At 40.1% G+C, this 27537-nt stretch overlaps 3 long non-coding RNA genes across 4 annotated transcripts in view; 1 reads left to right on the forward strand and 2 right to left on the reverse strand.

Annotated features, from left to right (window-relative positions):
- Nucleotides 1-27537, forward strand: part of LOC128021517 (uncharacterized) — a 57352-nt gene that overhangs the window by 15759 nt on the left and 14056 nt on the right. The gene's annotated exons all lie outside the window — the stretch shown is intronic.
- LOC128021520 (uncharacterized) lies at nucleotides 15691-17317 on the reverse strand. The gene is made up of 3 exons (XR_008185571.1): nucleotides 17263-17317; nucleotides 17070-17134; nucleotides 15691-16360 (listed from the first exon to the last, which is right to left on the reverse strand). It is a non-coding gene; the product is annotated as an uncharacterized LOC128021520 (long non-coding RNA).
- LOC128021518 (uncharacterized) lies at nucleotides 17391-18593 on the reverse strand. The gene is made up of 3 exons (XR_008185570.1): nucleotides 18356-18593; nucleotides 17665-17899; nucleotides 17391-17490 (listed from the first exon to the last, which is right to left on the reverse strand). It is a non-coding gene; the product is annotated as an uncharacterized LOC128021518 (long non-coding RNA).

Genomic DNA, 27537 nt, shown 5'->3' on the forward strand with positions numbered 1-27537 from the left:
TATTCTATGAAACTTTCCACTTGGCAACCTCAACCTTGATATGCAGTTTATTGGAGCTTTAGATCATCGTATCTGTACACACACATGCATATAGACATGCATGTTGTCTCGTCCAGGCCCCCCAGGACTGAGTTTGGTGACCCCTGCATTTTATTGAATAAAATCTAAGTATTGCCAAGTAAGCTTTAAGTAAACATTACTCAAACTTTTACTGGCCAAGCTAAAGTTACATATTTCAATATCTTAACTTAGTTTAGTAGATTTTACTTAATTCAGAATGTGAAATTAAATATAATTATATTTACATAACAATAACAGATCAATTGCATGGAGCAGTAAAAGTAAAATTAACTTAAAAAGTGTCAGTGCAAATTGCTACAAAGTAAATCCTACAAGTTACATTTTCAGTGTGTATGATTTAACATAAGCTCCAAGTTTCTCCGTGCTGGGGGAAATAAAATACAATTATAATTCACAACATTTAAATTACAGTTCTGAATACTTTTTGCAACATATTTGCTACCCCTTCAGCACAAGGCCCCGGACAATGTTCTCCATGTTGCATTTCTCTGTAAGTTCAGTCCTGCAGCACCTGTCACTCCAGTCAGTCCGCAGCAGCTCTCTGAAGCCTAACATGAGCACTGTCCCACACCCGTTCACTGCATCTGATCCAGTCATCCACTGGCTGCACTGTGGAGGGTCCACCTGACCAAGGAAACATTTGAGGCTGGTAGCCCAGAACACACTGGAACAGGGTAAGACCAGCAGACGGATGGGTGAGGGGGTTTTGAGCATATTCAGCCCATGGGAGGAAGTTGCTCTATTTCTCCTGTTCTATACTGCAGACTTTTCACGGTGCCATTAGACTCATGATGATACCAAGAAGTGAGACTTATGTTGATGTCAAGTTGTTGCAGAAAGCCTGCCATAGTTTGTAGGTAGACTGAGGGCCACAGTTAGACACAACGTCTTCTGGAATTCTATAAACTCTGAATACATGAAAGAGTTCTAGAGAGGTTTCCATAGCTGTGGGTAGACCCTTTAATGCACCACTCTGCAGGACTTAGAAAAGTGATCTATAATTACCAAGATGGCTGTGTAACCACTAGTATTGGGCAGGTCTATACATTCAGTATATAGCAGGTCTGTATAAATATAGATATTCTGTACATACACTGGATGCAGCAAATTCATTTGTGATGGGTTTTATTGGTTTTGTCACATAGAGACATGGCATAACATTATGTTAAGGGGCGTAACATTTCCGTCAAACGCTTGAGGTATTCAGCCAATTATAACGCACTGGATAGCTTGCCAATCAGAGCACACCTTGCTTTTCACTTTGTAAAAATCAAAGCATTTCAGAAAGGCGGGGTACAGAGGAGAAACAATAATGTACAGTATGTGGAAAATAATGTTTTGACCTTAAACCGCAGAAACACATTTCATTACACCAAATACACAAAACAATGTTCTTTTTAGCAACGTCATATGACCCCTTTACACCAAAACTATGTATATATGTACTTTATAAGTTCAAAATTAAAAGAAATAAACATTTGAAATATATCAGTGATTAATGAATGAATAAAATATACAAGTTTCACTTTTTGAATGGAATTAGTGAAATAAATCAACTTTTTTATGATATTATAATTATATGACCAGCACCTATATATATATATATATATATATATATATATATAGTACAGACCAAAAGTTTGGACACACCTCATTCAAAGAGTTTTCTTTATTTTCATGACTATGAAAATTGTAGATTCACACTGAAGGCATCAAAACTATGTATTAACACATGTGGAATTATATATGGAATTATATACATAACAAAAAAGTTTGATACAACTGAACATATGTCATATTCTAGGTTCTTCAAAGTAGCCACCTTTTGCTTTGATTACTGCTTTGCACACTCTTGGCATTCTCTTGATGAGCTTCAAGAGGTAGTCACCTGAAATGGTCTTCCAACAGTCTTGAAGGAGTTCCCCGAGAGATGCTTAGCACTTGTTGGCCCTTTTGCCTTCTGTTTGCAGTCCAGCTCACCCCTAAACCATCTCGATTGGGTTCAGGTCCGGTGACTGTGGAGGCCAGGTCATCTCTCCTTCTTGGTCAAATAGCCCTTGATGCCTTCAGTGTGACTCTACAATTTTCATAGTCATGAAAATAAAGAAAACTCTTTGAATGAGAAGGTGTGTCCAAACTTTTGGTCTGTGCTGTATATATATATATATATATATATATATATATATATATATATATATATATATATATATATATATATATATATATATATATATATATTTTAGGGGTGTAATGGTACGCAAAAAAAATCACGGTTCGGTACGTACCTTGGTTTTAAAGTCACGGTTCGGTTCATTTTCGGTACAGTAAGGGAAAGAAATGCAAACATTAAACTGCAGGTTGTTTATTAGTATAAACTTTTTTTTTACAATTTGTTTATACTTTTTTAAAAAATACTTTTTAATAAAATATATATAAAATTTAAAAAAAGAATAAAAAAAAATACTGCTGCAAAGTTCTCCACTAAATAAAATACTCTCAGTCTCAAACCAATATCATATAATAAAATATAATGAAATATATAAATAAATAACTAGGATTACAGTGCAGCATTACCAATCTCAGCTTGTAGGCATGCTCATATTTAAAATATATATATAACTTTTCCAAAGTGTAAAGTGCAGCATCAACAGTTTCAGTTTTGAGACCTCCTCAGATTTCGTTATTGCGTTGGACTGATCGGAATTAAGAGAAAAGGTCTGTTTAAATGCCGACGGACGCTGCGTTTGAATTACAATCGGTTTTTTCCTAGTTGTAGTGATGTTCACACTTGCGTGTTGAGTTTTGAAAACATTAGGCCAGTGACACACTGGCATATTGCACCTGTCAAACATAGTCTATTTTACCGTCAATACTGTTGACGGTGTCCTTTATCAGTAGGCTTTGTATTTATGCTCAACATGAAGTATAGATATTGTTCACGCCTAGCGTTTTCCACACGTTTTTAGGCGCGATATGTGAACGGCCCCTAAGGCGCTCGCTCACTCAGCACGCACTGAAGGCTCGTTGCAAAATGTCTAATGCATTTAACAGACCAGAAATAGAAGATCCTCCAATAACCAACAGGTGGTGTTTGGGTGCACTTTGGATTCCCTGTAAGCTATAATGGTGATGACAGAATGAATGGTAAATAGTAAGGTCTCATATCCGCGGCTATAATGTAAATGTAACATAAGCCTACCAATCGCCGCGGTGCCCTGTTTGAGTCAGTTGGAAATATCTGTCTAAATGCTGCGGGGATAGTATGTTGCGCGTATGTTTCTCCTTTTTTTCCACCTTTTCCCAGATACTGACACACTAAGGTGATGTCGGCGTAAATGAGTTCACATGTTTCAAGTATCCTATTCCCGCTGGTTTTTTTTTAATTTTATCATTTAATTTTTTTTATTCCCGCTGGCAGATGTGACCATTGTTTTTTTATCCACCACTCTCTTGCCATCACCATGGCTTACAGGGAATCCAAAGTGCACCCAAACACCAGACCTGTTGGTTATTCGAGGATCTTCTATTTGTCTTTGTGCGCGCCCTCACCTTGAGCAGAGTCTCTGTGACCCCACTGAATAACGTCGGACCATAACTCCTCCGGAGTTACAAACAAACCGATTCGGTGGGCACCCGGGCGGAGGTGTTAGCCCTTCTAAGGCTGTCCTGACCTTCGATTCAACCTCCCATATGAGTGATGAGATAACTATAATCTCAGGTAAAACTGTTGTTCAGCTCTTGGTAATCAATACAAGGTCGTCGGGAACCATCCTTCTTACCAACAAAAAAAGAATCCTGCCCTCACTGGAAAAGAGGAAGGGCGGATGAACATCAATGCCAGAGAATCAGAAATATATTTCTCCATGGCCTCCCTCTCCGGAATGGAAAGAGAGTAGAGTTTGCCTTTAGGCAGGGACTTACCTGGAACTAACTCTATGGCACAGTCATAGGGACGATGCAGAGGGAGAGAAGCAACATGGGACTTACTGAACACTTCCTTCAGGTCCAGATACTCCGCGGGCACGTTTGACAAAACCATAGTCTCCTCCTGAAAGACAGAAACAGACACAGCAGGACAAGCAGAAACCAGACAAGACTCATGACAATGTTCACTCCACAAGGTGATGGTGTTGGAACCCCAATCCACTCAGGGGTTGTGTTTGACCAGCCAGTGGTGACCTAACACAATGGGTGCCACAGGGGAGTCCATGAGGACAAGAGAAACGGTTTCGTTGTGATTGCCAGAGGTGAGGAGAGTCATGGGTCTTGTAGTGCAGGTTACGTGCAGCAGTTCCTGGCCATTGAGTGCGCTGACAGTAATCTGAAGTGACAGGGGAATGATCGGAAGTTTCAGGTGATGTGCAAGGTTAGTGTCAATGAAATTATGTTCGGCTCCTGAATCCAGAAGGGCGTGACAGGTGTGAGTGTTGTTGGTCCACCGCAGTTTCACCGGAAGGAGAGTTGATGATGTTTAGGACTCCCAGGCTGAGATCCCACCCGATAGTAACCTCAAACTTACTACCGGGCTGACTCTTTTACCGTACAGGCAAGCAGAAGATGTCCAGAGCCACCGCAGTAAAGGCATAGTGCTCGGGACCTCTGCCTTTCTCTCTCCCGGGTCAGTCGAGCTCTACCCACCTGCATGGGTTCGTGATTGACGACGGGACCGACCATGTTCTCTCCATGTTTCACGGCTCGAGTTACCACTCTCTAGGCGGTCAATCCGAGTGTCCACGCAGAGCACCAAGTCGATGAGTCAGGCTGGTTGGCAACTCGAGGAGGTAGATCTCTTTGTGAACAAGGTCAGCCAACCCATGCAGGAACATATTGCACACAAGCTGCCAAGGTGCAAAACTGGATGGAATAGTCCACAATGGAATGATTTCCCTGCTTGAGGTCCACGAGCTCTCGGACCGCTTCCTTGCCGGCCATGGCCCGGTTGAACACCCTCTTCATTTCCTCGGAGAGGAACGAGGCACAGCAATGGTCATGGTTCTCCCACACCGCCATCCCCACAGAGCGCCTCTACCAGAGATTAGTTTCAGGACAAACGCCACCTTGGACTGTAGACTGCTGTGTCATCAGCGCTTGGACAGCACGTCTGATGGTGTGACATTCAGCCAAGTATGGTGACCCATACTCAGAATTCTTGCTCTGCATTTAACCCATCCGAAGTGCACACACACAGAGCAGTGACCACACACACACACTGTGAACACACACCCGGAGCAGTGGGCAGCCATTTATGCTGCGGTGCCCGGGGAGCAGTTGGGGGTTCGATGCCTTGCTCAAGGGCACCTAAGTCGTGGTATTGAGGGTGGAGAGAGCACTGTACATGCACCCCCCCCCACCCACAATTCCTGCCGGCCCGAGACTCGAACTCACAACCTTTCGATTGCGAGTCAGACTCTCTAACCATTAGGCAGGTTCCAGTGACGTGGAACCTGCTGCTTCCATGTTAGTCAGAGCTTTCTGTAACGACTTGAAGGAGGGGAGGAACCAAGAGCAAGTTAAAGATGATATTTAATGAACAGTCAGACAAACAAATAACAAGGAGACAGGAGGCTGGCTGAGTGCTGTAGGTCTGGTAGCAATCAATGTTCAACGGTGATCCAGGGCGTGGTGGTGAGTAGGCAGCAGGAGAGCATGACACAGGAACTGCGATGAGCAAGCCGTGAAGGTGATGCATAAAGTCCGTGGAAGGTGAGGAGTGGATGGGGTTCCGAGGACGAGAGAAATCCAGTGACGAGAAGAAACATGAAACGAGAGATCAGGAGACAACACTGGAACTGCATTAAACGCTCTGACAAACACAAGACTAAAGACAGGGCAATATGCAGGGATCTGGCAATGAGTAGCAGCTGGTAATAATGAACTATTAACGGAGACGCCCACATGAAACAATCAGTGCTGACGCAAAGACACACACAAACTCCACCCACAGGCCACAGTTTACCAATCGTGACATATATATTTCTCAGTTGCCAGTATTCTGTCTATGTGCTCAAGACTGTCATATATGTCATATCTTTGACTGGTTCCCTGTCATATGTGTCATATCTTTGACTGGTTCCCTGTCATATGTGTCATATCTTTGAGGGGGTTCCCTTGGTAAAATTTACATTTTAGGAACTAAACATCATGTTATTTGTATTGGGGTCGACCTACGGACATGAAAAACAACCGCAGACTTGGCAACACTGGTTGGCCTTTACTACTCAGAGCCATAAATCGCAGGCGATTCTTTGTCGATTTTGAAAGAGATTTTGTTTTAGTTGTCGGATGACTACGGCTCTGTGTAGTAAATGCCGCTATACTTCTGAACCAGTGTTGCCAAGTCCACGATTGTTTTTCATGTCAGCGGGTTGAAGCTCCTAAAATGCAAATTTTACCAAGGCAACCCTGCCAAAAAAACGTGTATTTTAACCCTGGAACGCAATTTTTTTGAGGAACCGCCTGGAAACGTGATTGGGCTAGTTTTGGACTAGTTTTGAGAAGCAAGTGGGCAGGATTTGTTTTGAAAACCTGGCAACCCTGGTCTGAACGCACGTGCTGGAAATGTACTTCTAATCACAGGAGCGCCTTTACTCCTTACACTTACACAGGAGCGCATTCGATTTTTTTGCACAGCCATAATATATATATAACTTTTCTTTTTTTAACAGCTGGGGATGGTTCAGTTTACGGTCTTTTTGTTGGTTGGCACGTGTAGAGTAATGTAATAATCAATATTAATAAATGGTAATAAGTTTCACTTGCAATATCACCTAATCATGTTTGATTGCTCATAGCAATGTGTTAAATATAGTGTTTTTCTCATTTTGATCCATTATTTAATAAATCATTAAAATAAGCCAAGGTCATAACCACATATTTAAATGTATTCAGCTGAGTTTCAGTGGTTTGGTTGAGTAGGATCCAAACAAACCGCCAAAACACAGACCAAGGAACTAGGGACTAGAAACAAGGAACGAGGAATGAGGAAATAGACCTAAAACTCATCAAGATTTTACAGCTTTGAAGAACTGGCAATGAACATAACAAACATGAGTGCACGCATACAGAGGGACAAAACTGACAACTAGATGGAAAAAAGATCAGAAAACCACAAGGGGTAACTGAAACCAGGCAGAGCCACAAACCAAAAGACTACAAAACAAGGAGGAATTAATAATTCATAGTTTCATTTGTAAATGAAAACACAACACACTCATTTATCATCACATCATGTCAAAACTGTATTGTAGGTAAAGGTATGTCAAACCGTAAGGTTACTTGGTTGGTTCATTGGTGATATTATGTCGTGGCCACAAGATCATTTTGTCGAGGTAATGACATAGGTCGTGGCCTCGAAATGTTATGTTGAGGGAACTACATGTTTTTCTCGTGGAAATTTTTATATTATTTATATATAGAAATATACATTTCCATTAGCGGAGACGCCCACATGAAACAATCAGTGCTGACGCGAAACACACAAACTCCACCCACCAACCGTTTACCAACCGTGACAAGGAGATTCAGGAGATTCAGAGCTGGACAGAACCAGCATAGATGCAGGATAACTGGGAATTACCTCCCCAAACCAGTAAACCTTTGTCTCGGATGTTTCTCTGCATTGCTTTTTGCATAACTTCGGGTCGTCGCACCAAGCTTCATTGCAATTTCATTCTAGGAAATAAATGCTTTCTCTGAAACAAAACTCTGCTGGGCTCCGACCCTCCAGGAACTGAGTTTGACAACCCTGGCTTAAATAAATATGCTCTTGGGCACAAAAAACAAGCTTACATAGCCTACAGTACAATCTATATATTCCATTTTATCTTAATATAAATGCATTTGTGTCCTCTAAAAGCGCGGTTTGTGTGCACAAATACCTAAGGGAGCCCCAGAGTATGACGTAAGAGGGAACCTGTGATGAATCAAATAAAGCAAAATGACAGGGGAAAAAATAGTAAATTAGTAATCAGGTGCCATGTTCAAAACAGTAGCATCTTAGAGATTTCTGATTGGTTAAATAGCAAAAGTTATTCCTCCACAACATGTGTGTGACGTCATTAAAAATATGCTCTATGCACATCGATTAACAAGGTCTTTTTGCTTGAGGCCCAAAGCAAGATGCATCAAGAACAGGAAGAACTTGTCTATTGCAGGAAGTGCCTGAGTGTTTCCAGGCTTCTTGAAGACTTTGGAGTTGGTGACACCAATCATCCTGTGAGTTGCCGGTTCAATCAGTTCCCAGAAGGCCATCAGATGGTTGTATGTTGCAAATCTGTCAAGAAAAAAAAATGCAAGAAAACTGATACAACAATCTTGCAATATTGAGTCATGACAATTATGGAATTTGCTATGTATAATTAAAATAACTCTGGTTGCTGTTGAAGACAACAGCTGGTGTTCATACTTATAATTATGTTTTTGTTGTTGTTATTATTTTGGTCAGTGTAGCCTACTTTTAGGCTGCCTAGGCTACGTGTAGCTATCATATATATGACTCCAATCATATTTATCAGAAATGTGGACCAGTGTTTTCAGGAAAGTGGCAATGCTATTACAAATGCTTACCACAGGCAATACAATCTTACCTTGTATAAAAGAGAATGTCCTCATCAGACCCAGCAAATCTATTGAGACCAAAGCGTTGTATCATCTTTGTTTGCTCCAACTGCTTCCGTACATCTTCTATCTCTCTTTTTAACTCCTCGTTTTCATGTAGAACCATGTCCACAGCTGCAGCTTTGGGAACTGAACAATAATCATGTCCAGTCCTCTCCACATCAAAGTCCATATCTTCCTATTCTGCGTCCGAGTCAGGATCAGGGGTCAGTGGTCTCTCTCGACGTTCCCAAACCTTCAACCTCGGCAGCTGCTCCTGGTAATGGTTCCACTCAAACAGTGTAGGGAAAACGTCTCCGGTTACTATCGTAACCTCGGTTCCCTGAGAGGCGGGAACAAGACATTACGTCAGCTAAGACGTATATGTGAACTCCTCCCTTCTCCACTTTCACTGAAATCTTATGGGCTATCGCCAGCTGGGGACAGCTGGCCAATTGAGGCGAAGCTTGCAAATACTGACAGGGCGTGAAAATTACCTCAGAATCACGACTTAACGATAGCACAGCTGATCAAACAGTGATCACAGTGGCTAACGTAATGTCTCATTCCCGCCTCTCAGGGAACCGAGGTTACGATAGTAACCGGAGATGTTCCCTTCTCGAGGCAGTAACTCAACATTACGTCAGCTAAGACGTATATGGGAACTGTATAAAATCCCGCCATGAGAGCAGTGAAGATAAGCCCTGAACGGAATCCATCACCCCCATCACATAAGAAAGACTGTTCTAGCCAATGGCCATGTCGCTAAGAGTGCTCGCATCTGATAGGCGGAACTAGACCAATGAGACATCTGCTCTGACCCTAACAAAATTTGCATATCTATATGCAATAACTCGAAGGCTGCACTGAACAGGGCAGACACAACGCAATAAGCATTCAAGCATGAGAGTTAAATGCAGAGCCGACGGCGTTTGCGATGACAACTGCATAAACCATATAAACCATATCACAGAGTTAACAGCCATGGTAACTACTGTATAGCTGGTTAACAGTTTACAACACATGAATGCAATATCGTTCACCAAAACTCATGAAAGTCTCCAATGCGCTTCGCCGAGGCGAGAGCAAGAGGCAAGGCAGTATTCAGGGAAGCTCCTTAACCACAATCGAAGCTAAGGGCTCGAACAGTTGTAGAGATAGAGCCCTCAAACTAGAGCTAAATCCCATGGCGGCGGGCCATGAAGGACACAATCTCCTTGCTCCCCTGAGAAAGCTGATCACCAGAGCATGCTTATCGATCGTTTGCCTGTCAACCAGGAACAAAAAGTGGCAATAGCTATACCATACACCTTCAGCATGGACAGCAAACTCCCGCGATCCATACTGTGCTGTAGAAAGCGCAAAACATCCAACACAGAACAGGTCCCCAGGTCAATATAAATGTCCTCGCACCATTTTGTGAAAACTCCCCACTTCAGAACTCTCTCAGGTCCACGAACCAGGACTGATTCGGCAAGTTCGGTGCCACGAGTATAACTGACACTCTCTCCTCTCTGATTTTGCACAACACCATAGGCAGAATCTTCACCGAAGGGAACGCGTGAAGCCTGTCTTCCGGCCAACACGCTGTCAGACCCTCTCCCGGCAATGAGGAGTGAGATAGCGAGTGCGTGTTCTCACTCGTGGCAAACAAATCCATTTCCGCCCTCCCGAATCGATCCCAAATCATTTGATCTTATCCTGGGTGAAGCCTCCATCTCCTTGAGGAATCCCGTTCCTCGAAAGCACTGCTCCCCAGCCTGAAGTAGACGCGTTCGTCGAGAAAAGAACTCCTGGGCTGAACATATCCGGGCTGCTCCACAGTTTCAGAGTGCTGACGCAACTGTGAATGACCCTAATTCGCTTTTCCGCCCTCTGCAGAACTGAAGTTACAGCCAAAACGTGGCTGCCGCATATGCAGCAGACCCAGATGACACACTAAAGAAGCCGCCACCATCAGTCCCAGAAGCCTCTGCAGTTCCCTCAGTGAAAACGACCTGCCCGGTCTGAAACAGTGCAGAGTCTGACTCGGTAAAAACACACTCTTCTGCATATTCACACGCTGTCCCAGCGTATCCAAATGCCAAAGCATTGTTTCCACGTGACTCATTAGCACATCTCTTAGTGGGCTAAAATCATCCAATCATCCAGATAATTCAACATGCACATTCCGCTCTGTCTGAGGGGAGATTTTGCTATATTGCTCCTTGTCGAGCAGACTGAGAACTTCCTGTGGAAGAACAGGAAGATTTTGGGGCAAAGTCAATGACGGGACCACGCCATTGAAGAGGTGAGGTCTGCGTTTGAACTGGAGAGAATATCCGTGGTGAATTATTCCCAGTATCCATGGTGAAATGCCGGGATAGCCCTCCTAGCATCAATGAAATGACACAGCGGACGTGTTAGCTCTACGGCCACTGATGGCTTGTTTTGACCAGGGCCCCGCCCCGCCACCACGAGGCTGGAAGCACTGGCGGGAGGAGAGCTCATGGTGGCCATTGTATGATGTGGCACTCTTGCGCCCTCGAGAGGCCATTATAATTAAGGGTTGTGGCTCTGCACTGCTCTGAGACAGGGCAAGTGATATAGTATTGGGTGCAAGAGGAAGAGAAAGCTCTTTTGTTGAATTTGGACACATGCTTCTATTGTGAGTTTTTTACTAACACAAAGAGCATTTAAACACATATAGCAATCATCACCCGTGGTAACATGGGGGACATGATGCATCTGAACAGGGCGAGTGACACAGTGTTGGGTGTAAGAGAAAGAAAATCTCTTTTGTCGATAGTATACATGCTTCTATTGTGGAACTCACACAAACAGCATTTAAACAGACATAGCAATCGTCGCCCGTAGTAACATGGGGGACATGATGCATCTGAACAGGGAGAGTAACACTGTGTTTTTGTGTTGTTGGCACTCTCGCGCCCTCACGAGGCCATTATAATCATGGGTTGTGGCTCAGCGCTGCTTTGAGACAGGGCGAGTGACACAGTGTTGGGTGTAAGAGGAAGAAAAGCTCTTTTGTCAATAGTATACATGCTTCTATTGTGGAACTCAGACAAACAGCATTTAAACAGACATAGCAATCGTCACCTGTAGTAACATGGGGGACATGATGCATCTGAACAGGGAGAGTAACACCGTGTTTTTGTGGTGTTGGCACTCTCGTGCCCTCGCGAGGCCATTATAATCATGGGTTGTGACTCTGCGCTGCTTTGAGACAGGGCGAGTGACACAGTGTTGAATGTAAGAGGAATAAATGGCTCTTTTTGACTTGCATTTTATAAATAACCTATAGGCCCACGGTTTCAGCTAAAAATCTTCTTTACTGTTCTACTGAAGAAAGAAAGTCACCTAAATCTTAAATGTCTATTGTGGAACTCACACAAACAGCATTTAAACACACATAGCAATCGTCGCCCGTAGGAACATGAAGCATTTGAACATGGCACTTGGGGGGCGGGGCCTCCTGCGCGCTCACTCTTCCACTTTATCGGTCCGTCAGGGAGACGGCTCGGTGGCCAAGGATGGCACGCTGGCTCTCCTGCGGCACGATTCCTCCCAGGCTCTTACCACTGCTAGTTTCGGGCCGAAACAAGCGTCCGGTTTGGAGCGGGGTGCCACTGCGGGCTGTCTAGCCGGTCTTAGAGCCTGACGAGGTGCAGAAAAGCGGAACCTCACAGATGATGACTGGAGTGAGCGAAGGGGCATCACGTGGCTCACCACCTTGGCGCGCTTTTTGCGTTTCGGAGAAACGCTCCCTGACCAACTCCATGGCATCACCAAAGAGGCCAGAGGGAGTAACTGGAACGTTTAGGAGCGTCCTATGGTCCGCGTCTTTCAGGTCAGCTAGGGTAAGCCATAGGTGCCTGTAAGGACAACCATGAGCTCCATGAAATGGCTGAGCAGAGCACTTAGTAGCCATCAGCGTGAGATCAGTTGCTGCGCGCAGATCCCTGATGACGTCAGCCCTACTATGCCGCTGTATGCCTGGAACACCTGGAGTATTTCCATGGCATGAAGAGCAGAAGCTGCAAATTTCCTCAGAAGTATAGGCTTTGTCCGCCTATGGGCCCAATGCAGAGGGAGACGGGCACAGGTGCGCAGGTTCGTCAGGCTCACTGTTTCACAGGCTCGTCAGGTGCGTTGCAAGCGAGACCCAGCTCCGTTACCGCCTTGCCGAAGACCGTGACAAGCTCCTCCTGGAGGTCTGCAGGGCCCTCTTGGTCTGAGCGGTCCGACTAAGACGCCCAAACCCTTTTCCGACGATGAAAGTGACATGGAGCCGTCTTCCTCGCCAGAAGAGGACGAAGTTCGCGGGGTGGAAGCTATCGTCCACCAAGCCGACGTCAAACTCGTCTTCGGGCGGGGGAGGGCCCACCAGTGGCTCGCTGGCAGCAGTGGGCCTCATTCTAGCATGAAGACTTCTAGCATGAAGAAAGAGATTCTGACGTAATTTTCGTGCCCATGCATTTTATACTGCCCGCTGACCTGTCAGTATTTGCATGCTTCGCGTCAATTGGCCAGCTGTCCCCAGCTGGCGTTAGCCCATAAGATTTCAGCGAAAGTGAAGAAGGGAGGAGTTCCCATAAACGTCTTAGCTGACGTAATGTTTAGTTACCACCTCGAGAAGGGAACACCTTTTTTCAGATGTTTCAGACAAGCCCCTTCCATAAAGTCATCAGGTCTTCCACTGGAAATGAATGGAAACTCACAGTCCAGTTGTATCTAGCCGACACAATGCACAACGGCACACAACAATGTTCCGATCTAGGTCGCATTAGCTTTTGGTATTGAAAAACCTTTTTCTCCATGGTTAAGATGCCAAAAACTAGATATACGAACAACCAGAAATGTTAGTCTCCATACACAACGTTCTCGCGAGGGTTAGCGTCAGATGTAAATATGGAACTGGAAACTGTTAGCCCAATAGAGAGTGTAGTCAGAAACACGTCACAATTCCCGCTGCATAGAGCCTATAGCCCTATGTTGTTGAACTAATGTGGTGCAAACAACTGAGATATAACTGTGGTTGGGAAACAGCTGTAACTAGCTAGTTCATTACAACAACAATGCATTATACTATGGTGGTTAATCAGCGAGTACAGTTAATGGTGGTGGCCGCACTAGCTTAAATAAAATCTTTTAAAGAAAACTTTCAGGCACCAGACAAGATAAATCCTGTCAAAAAATTTAAGTTAACCCAGGATAGAAAAAAAAGAAACCACATGTTACAATAATAATAATAATAAAACAATCCAAGGAATAATTCACAAGGGAAATTTATTTCATAAGGTTGTATTTCTACTCCTAACCCTGCACCTTGCACACAAACTTTCTGATTGCACGCTTCTCTCAGGTACGTCACATCTCCTTTATATCCTTCATCCTTCTGCCGTTAATTGAAAACTCCGCCCCAATCACTCAAATTGAAAAGGAAAGTAAACCAAAAGATGTGGTGGCCCAAAGTTTTTCACTGCCACAACAGGATCAGTCATTGTCAGAGTTGGGTATAACGCGTTACAAAGTAACGCGTTACTGTATTCTAATTACTTTTCGTGATAACGCAGTAATGTAACTCTTTACATTTAAAATAAATGTAATTTGATTACAGTTACGGATGTCAATAAAATTAAGTTACTTGCGTTACAAATGTATTGGTAAGAAAAAAATATTAAAGTAAATAAATTAAAATGCATTTCCAATCACGTTTTGGGGCGGCTGCGTCAGTTATTGAGCATGCGCTTTAATGAATTAATGGAGAACTCGTGCTGTTAAAATGGACGGAGATTTTTGTTCAAGATCGGGAGGGAAGGTAACTTTTGGACAGGTGAAGAGCTGTAGCAGCGTGTGTGGTGGAGGAAATGCTGCACTTGTTGACTGTGGAATCGCAGTCATTTAGAGACTTGCTTACGATGATAGTGACGGACAGCTCTTAACAGCTTTTAAGACATAAGTGTTCATTGAATCGATTGTAAAATCGATTTTCCATGTCTAAAAAAAAAAGACGTTTCCTTTTTCAACGCCAAATATAAGGCGAACGAGAGCGCTTGGAAACGCACAAGTCAGCAATATTTCTTATTAATTGGCATTAGAGCTGTAATCGGGCCTTAAAAGTTAGGCCCGACAGGACCCGAGCTCGACAGGTTTCGGCCCGAGCCCGAGAAGTACATTTTGATTGACAGCTTTTTAAAAGCCCGAACCCGTGTGCAGCGCAGCCCGACATTCAGATGTGCGCATAAACGCACAACTCTTTTGCCTTTTGTCAACAATGAGTCATTTATACATGTTTTAACATAATTTATTCATAACTAACGTAGACTATGCCACTTGAAAGTTGGAATAAAGAAATAAAATAAGTCCTCTGTAACATCGTAACATCTCAGCACTCTAAATAGACATAGACTCATTTAGCCTATAAATAAACCAACGCACCAATAAAAACGAGTCTTTTTTAACAGATTAAATTAAGATAAATTTTAAATTAAGATGGGTATTTGGCAGTAACGAAATTAAGATAAAAGCTCCGCCGGATTTGCTTCTCCACACACTCTAAAAACTGCTGGGTTGAAAACAACCCAATTTGGGTTATTTTGACAACCCAGCGCTGGGTCAAAAAGGGACGAACCCAGCGCTGGGTTGTTTTAACCCAACCAGTTGGGTTATCATATTTAACCCAGCCTGCTGGGTTGCCTTTTTTATAGTTTAAAATGACTATATTGCAGGGTTTAAAAAAACAGAGCGGGTGTTTTTTTTATCAGTGTATTTCAGAAGGAAAACTACTGTATTTAGAAAATGTTCGATATCATTTCGCATGTGCTTGATAAGGCAGCGTTTGTGAGCTCAGTACCGCTCTGCAGCCGTTACCGGAGAAAACTACCTCTCCCGCTCTTAGCGCCTCCTGCAGCCATGTGGGGAAACAATGCATTTCTACGTTAAAATTAACCCAAATTGAACTAGGCATTAAACCTACAAATGTTGTTCATTTTAAATATCACTTTTACACACAAATAATAATTACCAAAAGGAAAATATTTATTAAAAACAAGAGAAAAGTCAAAAAGTAACATGTTAGAAGAAATGCAGAAAAGGATGGCATTAACAGCTACAGAGTTCATAAACAAAGCATTGAACATTTGATGAATATAACTTAAGATCAAATTGGACTTTGTTCAATTGTATATATTGTATAAAAATATACGAAAACACATACAATAAATTTACAATTAGTTAGGTTTTTTTCCAACTATTCTGGCATGACAGTACACAAATAAATCACAACATTAACTTTGATATTATAACATTTAACAGACGCATGTGTGTGTGTGTGTGTGTGTGTGTGTGTGTGTGAAAGAATGTGAGCAGGTGTATGAATGACAGAGTGTAAACTCTTCTACTAAACAACACAGAAAAAGCATTTAACTTTTTTTTTTTTAAACAAATTATACACTTACAGTTTGTTTCATAGTCCATGAATAAAGATCATGCATCACAGTCAATTTTCATGATCTCTTTAGCATAACTGATGTAGTCATGAAGAAACCCCATCAGCACAGCATGTGACATCTTCTACATCATCCAGGGCAGCGTCCTCCTTTAAAACCACCGCTGTTTAGGGGAAAGAAGATTCTCCTCTCTGACCAGCATTCATCCTAGTCACCGCCTGTTCTTCATCAGTGGCCTAAGAGAAACACATTTGAAAAAATTAAACATTTAATTAAACTCTATCCATTTTCAGGTAGAGGTGTATTCACATCCGTAAGGATAGGTAAATAATCTGTTTTAAAGTTTCAACACTTTGTGCGGTTGTTTAATGTCTCAGTCCACCACAGCGCTCCAGAAGGCTATAATGGCAGCACTAGTGTGAGGACATGCAATACTGTTTGAATAAATATTGCTTTCAGAAAGCTTCTTTACTGAAACATTAAAACAGACATGACATTCACATACCTCACAAATGTTCATGTACATGGAGGGCTGCTCTTCAAACCGTTAGTTCACCAAATAATTAATATGTTTATAATTTACTCTCCTCATGTTTTTCCTGACTCATACAAAATCTGCTCATTTTTTGGAAAACATATGAATATATTTAATATTCTCTTTTTGTGTCCTTCATTGCTGGTCTGGGAGACCAGTATTTTATTTTGAACATACATGTTTGCTATCATATAATTTAAGATGTATTCATATATAAATATCAGAATTTACTTCTACAATAACTCTATATTTATGAAGCTTGAAAATACTGATTATCTAAACTATAAATGGATTAACAAATATTATGAGAAAACTAAAAATATATTAATTTATGTTGTAAAGACAGACAAAAGTCTTATAGGTTTGGAATGACTTGAGGGCAAGTAAATTATTTTTTGTGTGAACTTTACCTCTAAGAGTGAAGACCAAGAATAATGACTCTCCAAATCAGACACCTCCAAAGTTGGTTTGAGTTCTGCAATAAAAAACACAGACATCAATGGTTTTAATGAAATGAGCACGTAATCACACTGTTGTTGCATCAAAATGTGAAGTAAACTGGCAGGAGACAACAGAAAAATTTATTTTCTAAAAATAACTTACATAAAATCTCAAAGGAATGATGCTCTCCCATGTCTCTTGCTTTTAACATCTACAAAAACAATAAACAAACATTATTTTACTCTTAGTAAAACACAACAACAACTGATAACATGAAATTATGAAGTTTACTTGCCTTATACGATCTTTCCCTCTCTTCAGAAGAAGCTGAGAAAACCACCTCCTCACACAAGCAAACTTGTGTGTCCTTAACTCCAGTTAGTTTGAGTTCTGCAAAGAGGGACATCAATGGTTTCAATAAAATATTAACATATACATACATACATACATACATATATATATAAAATCACACTGTTTTTGCATCAAAATGTGAAGTTAACAGGCAGGACACAACAGAAACATTAATTTTCTAAAAAAAAAAAAAGTAATAATAATTTAACTCACATCAGTCTCAAAAGAATGAAGTTATCTTGTCTCTGGATTTCAACATCTAAAAAAAACACACACATTATTTTAGTCTTAGTAAAAATAAAGATAACTTGATGTTATTCTGAAGTTTACTCTCCTTAAACCGTCTGTCCCTCTCTTCAGAAGAACACCTCCTCCTCATCCTCACACAAACAGCTTCTGTGTCTTTAACTCTCAGCGCGAGGACAATGAAGACAGGAGCTGGACAAGTCTGAAATATTACATGTAAAACATACTTTTAACAGTTACCACTTCAACAGCCTCAAAATAATTATGCTAGTCTTTACTACACAATGCCGTTTCCTTTAGGAGACAAACATACATTCAGTTTAACCGCAAAAAAAAAAGACAAATTCACATGAGCGTAACCGTGACCATAACAGTCTGTTAACGCCTCAAAGAGAACAGATAATGTAAAATCTTATGTAAATATGACAAAATACATTCACAGACGTTATATTAAAAGTACATCCTCCGTTCAGTAACGTTACATGAGGCAGTTAAGACCTCCGTGTGCGAGGCGAAAACCGCGTCCGTTTTTTTTTATATATAACGTATATAACGTTAAGCTCCTTTGTTTCCGCCTTTCATAAAACCTTCCGCCTTTCATACAACCGGGTAAACAATAAAAGATAACTTTACATTTTGAATATTTAACGTTACTTACCATAGTCTTTCACTCGCTTCTCGCTTCTATCACGCTGAGAAAATGGCGGCTGCTCGCACTGGAGACGTACGATTTTGACGTGACGTGCGTGCTCTCCTTCACGTCCGCGTCCTCAACCCACCCCGCTGGGTTAAAAAAGAGAGTTATTTTCAACCCAAACTTGGGTTAAAACATCCCAAAGTCCTATCAAACGGCCTCAACCCAGCAGTTGGTTTGAAAAAACAACCCAGCGTTTTTTAGAGTGCATATCAGCTGACATTTAATAAAAGAATAATGCCAACATTAGCATAATATGGAAGCATATGGGTAGCATTATTCAATTTGGGATGTAATATGCAAAATGACAATGCAATATGTAAAATGGCAATGCATTTCTGTTTTTACATTTACATTTTCCAATACATTTGTGCAATGTTTGGTGCAAAATGAAAATGAAAATTAAATTACATAATTTTCATTTGCCATTTCCTACACCAGTTTTAATATGTAAAATGAATATTAATGTTAACGCTTTATAAGTTGCAAAATTAAAATTTAAATGTATTACAGAAATGATTAGATATGTCTAACATGTTCAAGCAAAAACTGTGGCAAAATGATCATTTAAATGCTATTTTTCTTAAATGCATTAACACTCCCAGTCAAGACACTTACGATTGCATTTTCATTCAATGTCCCGCAATGAATGTAGCAAAATTCAATGTGCACATTGAAAATGCATTTCGAGCCGATCACATCTCCGCCCCCTCACGACATGTCAATCACTGCGTGAACAAGGCGGGGCTTACAGAAGGTCAAGAGACTCAAATCTCAAGAAGAGGATAGAAGTGAGAAAACATATACAAGACAGATGGTCCGTGTACGTTTTGATCATTTCGGTTTATGTCTTCAATATTTCATTCACACTTGTGGGCGGAGCTGAAACGCTGCTTTCATCTGATTGGTCGAATCTCTCCGCTTTCAGCTTGGTCTTTTTATTCTTTCAGGCAGAATAAGAGTCAGTGCGAGTGAAGCACTGTAATGTCTGAAACCACCACTCACTGTTAATTAGCATAATATGTGAATCAGATGTAGCTGGACACATACTTTGTGCTGTCGAGACCTGCAAATTATTTCTAGGTTGTAGTATATGAATATTGTCCCAGTGATAAATACAGTGCAAATAGTAAAATAAAAGTGGATAAAAGTGAAGTGGAAATAAAAATCAATAATAGACTGAACAGTTCCATGTCTGTAACATTTACCACTCTCATCTTTTAAGTCATAAGTGTGTGTGTGAAATTAATAAATAATTGTAAAAATGAATATAGTTACATTTCTAAATAAAAAATAGTAAAATTGGCTCTATGCTGCTCAGTGCTCATGCTGCTAAGTGCTCCTGTAGCCTACCTCAGAGCGCCCTCTCGCGGCTGTAGACGGTAATGTTTTCTCTTGGTCCTGAATAAATGCGACTTATAGTCCAGAGAAATTTATATCCTCGTCATGACTTATTTTTGGACTGATGCAACTTATACCGAAAAATACAGTTAACATTATTATTATTATTTATTATGAGAGTAATTGACACAGACTAGAACTTAAATATTTCACCCAATTCACCTCAGATCTTCAGACTCGTCCGACTCGTGTTGCTTGTATAACTGGCCAGACTTACCTTCCCAAATAATCCTATTTAATTTTATTTCATAAATTTAACTATATTTATCTATATTTAACTATATTCTGTTATCCAAGGAGACAGAACTATTTGCACTGTATTTATTAGTGGGACAAATTAATATTCATACAATAATTTAATGGGGTCTCTTGCAGGTCTCAGCAGCACAAATTATGTGTGCCCAGCTACATCTGATTCAAATATTATGCTAATTAACAGTGAGTGGTGGTTTCAGACATTACAGTGCTTCACTCGCACTGACTCTTATTCTGTCTGAAAGAATAAAAAGACCAAGCTGAAAGCGGAGAGATTCGACCAATCAGATGAAAGCAGCGTTTTAGCTCCGCCCACAAGTGCGAATGAAATATTGAAACCATAAACCGAAATGATCAAAACGTACACGGGCCAAGTCTCTTGTCCATTTTCTCTCACTTGAGTTTCTTGACCTTCTGTAAGCCCCGCCTTGTTCACGCAGTGATTGACATGTCGTGAGGGGGCGGAGATGTGATCGGCTCGAAATGCATTTTCAATGTGCACATTGAATTTTGCTACATTCATTGCGGGACATTGAATGAAAATGCAATCGTAAGTGTCTTGACTGGGAGTGTTAATGCATTTAAGAAAAATAGCATTTAAATGATCATTTTGCCACAGTTTTTGCTTGAACATGTTAGACATATCTAATCATTTCTGTAATACATTTAAATTTTAATTTTGCAACTTATAAAGCGTTAAAAGTAATATTCATTTTACATATTAAAACTGGTGTAGGAAATGGCAAATGAAAATTATGTAATTTAATTTTCATTTTCATTTTGCACCAAACGTTGCACAAATGTATTGGAAAATGTAAATGTAAAAACAGAAATGCATTGCCATTTTACATATTGCATTGTCATTTTGCATATTACATCCCAAATTGAATAATGCTACCCATATGCTTCCATAGCATAAATACTCAGTCCACATTATGCATTTAAGCCTTAATGAATAGTTATCATTTGAAAAACCTTTACTCACAGAGATTAGGCTAGGTCTACATGTTTTTGTGGAGGAAAATGAATGAATCCACTGAATACGTCTTCAATGTGTTCCTGTGCTCACTGATGGTGATTATTCACTCATTATTCTTATTATAAACACGGTCAAAACTTTTCCACACCTCAAAACTTTGCTTTAGCTGCTGGTGCAACCAAACGTATTTTCACCAGAGGCAAGCCTCCGTTACATCTACTCAGCATCCATTTCACATCTTTCTCGCGCTAATCGAAACACATCACATGACCGCTCATTTACCTCACATACCGGAGCGCAAGCCAGAGTCTGCTAAAGATGATATAAATTAAGCCCCAACACGAGTTTTTTTTTTTATATCTTAATTTTTTTTAATTGTTTAATAATTTTAACATTTATAGTTTGGTCAAAATCGATTCCCTATTTTCATTTTCGAAACTTTTTTTCTGCAATCGATTTTCGAACGAAAAGTGACAGCCCTATGCGGATATGGAGTATGAACTAATATGTTTCAGTCAATATTAAATTACGGAAAGTTTCACTTAGTTTGTAGTTTTTTTTCCTTGTATGTATAGGTTTTCAAAGTAACTTGAAAGTACAGTAATTAGTAATCTGATTACTTTTTACATGCAGTAATCAGTAATGTAATCAAATTACAATTTTAGAGCAGTAATTAGTAATTTGTAGTGGATTACTTTTTTTGAGTAACTTACCCAACACTGGTCATTGTATGGGAAATGCACCCCTGGGCAGTTGTCCATGTCACCCTAAATCCGCCACTGTATACAGTTTAATAAAAACAACCAGTTCCAAAGAATGATTATTTCGCGAACCAGACATCTCTGGATTATACAGTAAGTAATAATGTTGAAGTTGTCGAATTGTCGAGAGCCACAGTTGTTAATCTTGTCCCTGATACGCTTTTTTTTATTTTAGTCTGATGGTAGCTGCTAACTTGCATTTTATAAATAACCTATAGGCCCACGGTTTCAGCTAAAAATCTTCTTTACTGTTCTACTGAAGAAAGAAAGTCACCTAAATCTTAAATGTATTGAGTAAATTAACAGCAAATTTTCATTATAGCAATTATCCCTTCAGTTCAGCTTGTATACATTTATTGAAAATAAATAAAAATATAGTCACTGATAAACTGTTCAGCAGCTCACTCCCAAAACAGGGAGGGGAAAGGGGAGGTGTCTTCACCATGTGACCAAGTTCTTTACTGTAAAAAAATCATCAGGCTCTTTCAGAAGGGTATAAAGAGTTCAGAATTTTCTTGATACTCTTCACAAAGATTCTGTGTGTTTTTGTGTTATTGAAGGATAATTTGCACTTACAATGACATCTTTCCTGACCATCGATTACCAGCAGATTTTTGAAACAGCCGGAAGTGTATTTATAGTCTTTTTGTTTGTGTTTAAATTGGATTTTGAATGTCCTTGTGATCCTATGGAAAATTCTCAAATCTGCTTAATTTACATGAGTCTACCTGCCATCTCTCTTTGTATTATAGTGATCATTACTGAAATGAGCACAAGGAGCGTTTTCTGCAACAATGGAACAGGAACAAAAAACAAGTGCATTGTTTTTTTTATGTCAGTAATCAAAGGACTATCTGTAGCGAGCCTATGGATAATTACATTATTGATTAAAGGGGACTGGTATGTGTGTCTAAAAACAACAAACTATGACTTGCCTCCTAATAAGCAAATCTTTTGCAAAATGTTCAAAACCTCTGCTGAAGCTGCAGAAATCAGAGTCCAAAAAGGTTTCTCACACGTAAGTAATTTTATTAATTTGGGGTGGGGGGGCATTATATTAAATTAAATATTGTGTTAGAGTTCTGATAGTGACATCTAAATAATAATAATGTCATAATAAGCACATGCTTTATTTCTCTATATGTAAGTTAAATACAATTTTGCATCACATACAGTATAACTAGTCACTGAATCTTTGCCTGTTATCTTACAATTAATTAATATGCTTTCTTTTTAAGGTGATCGCCATATTGGTTTTATTTGCATTAAGTGTTGTTTGGGTATTCATAACTATAAGACAATTTCACTGCCTGCAACCACTTGTATACCAGTATAATAAGTTTCTGCTGGAGGAGACCGACCTGTATATAATAAAGGAATTGCAAAAAATGGCTGAAGGCACAGCAAAGACAATAGGACAGAAGCAAATAGAAAAAGTCAAAAAAAATGTAGAACTTAGTCCTCAGCCAGAGCGCGTCATGCATGCATCCTTTATACATGCCCAAACATCAGAACCACAGCAGACGGCTACTGTAAAACACAATGTTCCAGAAACACAGCAAGAGAAGGATGTTCTACTCACAAATGTTCAAATCACTGCAAAACAAACAGAACAACAGCAGACGGAGGCGGTTCTGCTCGCAAACATTCAAATCACTGCAGACCCAACAAAACAACAGCAGCCGGGGGCTGTTCTGCTAGCAAACATTCAAATCACTGCAAACAAAACAAAACAGCAGCAGCCAGGAGCGGTTCTACTGGCAAACATTCAAATCACTGCAAACCCAACAGAACAACAGCATTAGGTGAAGATTCTAGCTACTTAAATATAACATTTTGGGGTGTTTTGACTGTGTGTGCTAAACAAGTTTCCACTGTGATTATTGTTTGTTCTTTGAAAGAGAAGCAGTTCTGGTTTTTGACCCAATTGACTGTTGTGCTGACATTGTTCTGGAATGCACCTTATAATATTGTTTGCTTAACTTTGTAAGTAATTGTAATTAGTGAAGGTAGGGAGACTGACGCCAAATTTTTGTTTATTGTAACCTCTTTTGGACTTTTGGTTGGGGAGCTTAGAAAGTATATTGTATTTTCCTTTTGATGTTCTTTTGTAAGGGTTTAGAAAAGTGGGTACTTTAAAAGATGGTTTTGTTTGTTATTTAGGCCTTTTCAGTCCTCAAAGATTTATTTGTACACTGGATTTTCCTTTTTTTTTTTATAACATTAAATCTCAGGAAAAACAAAAGGGAATCCCTTGCTTCCAGTCTCTCATTTAAAGCTGCGTCCTTTACCCCTAGACGGGGCGTAACACCAACCACTACTAGACTGAAACATTTAATGTAAGATAACTCAGATTTAAATTTCTTGTAGATTTACAATCTTATATTTAGATTTAGCTAATTATCCTTTTAAAATTAAACATAGACATACACTGACAGACCATAATAAACTGCATACTGATTAAACAGTAAACTGACCCATGTATGCTAACATTAGATTTACTGAATTGAAGGCTACAGTTTGCTTATCTCCATGTACTCATTAGACAAAAACATCTCAGCTACATTAATATCTTGCTCTGTTCAATTACACATCAAATCTCTGACATCTGAATCAAACATATATTTATGATTATTACCAAAATTATTCATCAAATGCATTGATAAAGGTGTGTTAGTCTGGTTCATGAGTAATGGGTCCTAGGTAATCTCAGTGATTTTGACCAGCAAAGAATATTGCCGATGTTCATTCATTGTATAGATATTCATACACGTGTATATGGTTGCAGACACATGCAGTCAACTCGATCTCAAGTGTTTACAGGACTGGCTTTGACTGTTCCTATGGCAGACAGCGTACATATAGTGGCCCATAGAAACAGCCGATAATAAGGCATCTACGTATACAAAATCTAGGGTTAAGATGCCATTCACGTTGCTTTGACTACACACTTAAATGTACTTATAATAAATGAGTAGGGTAATGAGTAAGCATTTACTAAGTCAATGTTATATCTGAAGTCTCCTTTGCATATTCTTACAATGCAAACTTCCTAGGCACACTCAAAAAAATATTTAACCCCAAAAGTTAAAACTTATTTAATTCAATTAGATGTCAATTTTCCATCCAATGTAATCACATAAATCCAACGCAAAAGTTAATATTTGTTTAAGCTTCACCTTTTCATGTTCAGTTAACGTAAATTAATTAAATACATTTTATGAAAACGGATGAACTGTGATTTAAGCTTGTATAATACATAAACTTTACTCATTTTCAATAACTTATTGTTACTTGCTTTATATAAGCACCTTACATTTTCTTAATTCTATTGAATAAATGGACAAAACATGTTACATTTTCAAACCTTTATTGTTGTAATAGAAAGTGACAAAAGTGAAAGTGACGTGACATTCAGCCAAGTATGGTGACCCATACTCAGAATTTGTGCTCTGCATTTAACCCATCCGAAGTGCACACACACAGAGCAGTGAACACACACACACTGTGAACACACACTCCGAGCAGTGGGCAGCCATTTATGCTGCGGTACCCGGGGTGGCATTTGGGGGTTCGATGCCTTGCTCAAGGGCACCTGAGTCGTGGTATTGAAGGTGTAGAGAGCACTGTACATGCACTCCCCCCACCCACAATTCCTGCAGGCCCGGGACTCAAACTCACAACTTTTCGATTGCCAGTTCGACTCTAACCATTGGGCCGCAACTTCCCTATTTTTATAATTTTAGCTAACTTGGCAGGTCCTCAACCCAACCACAAGCTCCACACTTCACCACAACGGTAACTCGCACAAAATACACCAATATAAAGTCTTTTAAAATGCCCATATAATAGAGCATTAGACATGAAAAAGTCTCCTTATTATCACATTTTACTAAAAACTGCATAAAATAACACTTTATTTCAACATTTTCTCACCCCATATCCAGTCCTGTGCAAAGCATGATGGGAAGTGTAAAACTTATTTTGAGGTACTTGATTGAAACATGTTCTTTCAAAATGAAAACTTTATGTTAAACCAACGAGTCACAGTTTTAAGTCAGTTTAACATGACACAATCATGTTGAACTGAAAAATAGCCAAAATGGCATTAATTCAACATGAATTGTTCAGGTAAAGTGAACAAATGTGAAAAATCATTTTTTTGAGTGCATGTAAATTAGTGATGCACCGAACTGAAATTGAAGTTTTAATTTAGCCAAAATCAAAAGTAAATTCTGTTTAAAGCTTCATTCCGTAACTTTTTTGAGTTAAAAATGGTCCAAAATCAATATTTGAGCAAGTACATAACCAGCCAGTGTTTGAAAAAATCGCCTTACCAAAGCCCGATTCACAACGGTTCGTTTATAACAATGTTTTCTAATTTTAGTGGTACGGTAGGTTTTCGCGGGAAATTTGAGCATGACACTGCGTCATGTCTGTAAACATAAATGTATATTTAATAATCAACATAAAAACTTTTCAGTTACTAACGTAACTTCAGTTCCCTGAGATAAGGGAAGGAATGTTGCATTGACAAACGTATGAGGAAACTCCTCTTTACTCTGATACTGAAGCCTCATTTGTTTAATTAGCTGCATGAACCAATAGAACCGAGGTTATGTTAGTAACCAGAGTGTTCCTTTTCAAATAGTCTCTTCTGTTGCTTTGGCACGCTTATGGGGAAGTGTCCAATAGCACCGTGCTAATAAGCAAGTGCAGAATGAAGCCGCTTTGTAAGCCCAGCCCCGGAGCACTTTTACTGAGGGCTCTTGAAAGCATGAATCAATAATGAGACCCAAGGCATTCAGGCTCAAGACTACATAACTTCTCCACTTACAAAGGGGATTACGTAGAATTAAGCAGACAAAATCTGTGTTTGCAGGGCAGGGACGTCAGGTGACAGCGGTGACCAACCAGCGGCTGCGCAAATGACACTAATATAAATCCCACTGGACCACACCCAGGAGGGTGCTATTCCTCTGGTGGAGTGGGCTCTCACACCTATAGGGCACTGCAGCCCCTTTGAGGCATAAGCCAAGGGTATAGTGTCCACTATCCAGCGAGATTTCTGGTTTGTAACCTGCAGCCCTTTAGAGAGGATTCCGAAGCACACATAGAGCTGCTCTGAGTGAAGACCCAGAACTAGGCAAAGTGGATTGGGACCCTACTCACCATCTGAATTGGGGAACGCAAGAATGGTAATAACTTGTGCTCTAAATGGAGTGGAGAGCACTTTCAGCACACAGCCATGGCTTGATTTGAGGACTACTTTACCGTCACTAGTCCTAAACTCAAGACAGGAACCACTGATTGACAGCACTTGGTCAACCACTCGCTCGACACTAGGAGGAAGGTCTTAAGTGACAGAGGCACAGCAAATTGCTCAACTGGAGCGGCTCAAAGGGAAGACCATGTTTCCGATTCTGTCACTGCTTGTGGATAATGTCCCTTTATCGATCCGATCTTGTCACATGCTTTAATGCTCTAGTACTGTTAAGAAAAAATAAATTGTGGCCACGAAAATATAATTTCTTAGAATTTATATTAAATTGCACTGAATGTTTGCTGGATGAACAGATTAGTTGATTGTAATATTAATTCTGCTACAGTTAGTACTGGCAGCTGATATAAATAATTGCAATTAATAATAATTGTTATTGTTTATATAATACATTTCCCTTTAGAGCTTATTTGCTACATTGGGAACAAGGAAGTAGTCTCACTGTTCGTTAAAGGAAACGTTTCCTCAT

Source organism: Carassius gibelio, chromosome A10 (genome assembly GCF_023724105.1).
Source record: "Carassius gibelio isolate Cgi1373 ecotype wild population from Czech Republic chromosome A10, carGib1.2-hapl.c, whole genome shotgun sequence".
Lineage (NCBI taxonomy): Eukaryota > Metazoa > Chordata > Actinopteri > Cypriniformes > Cyprinidae > Carassius > Carassius gibelio.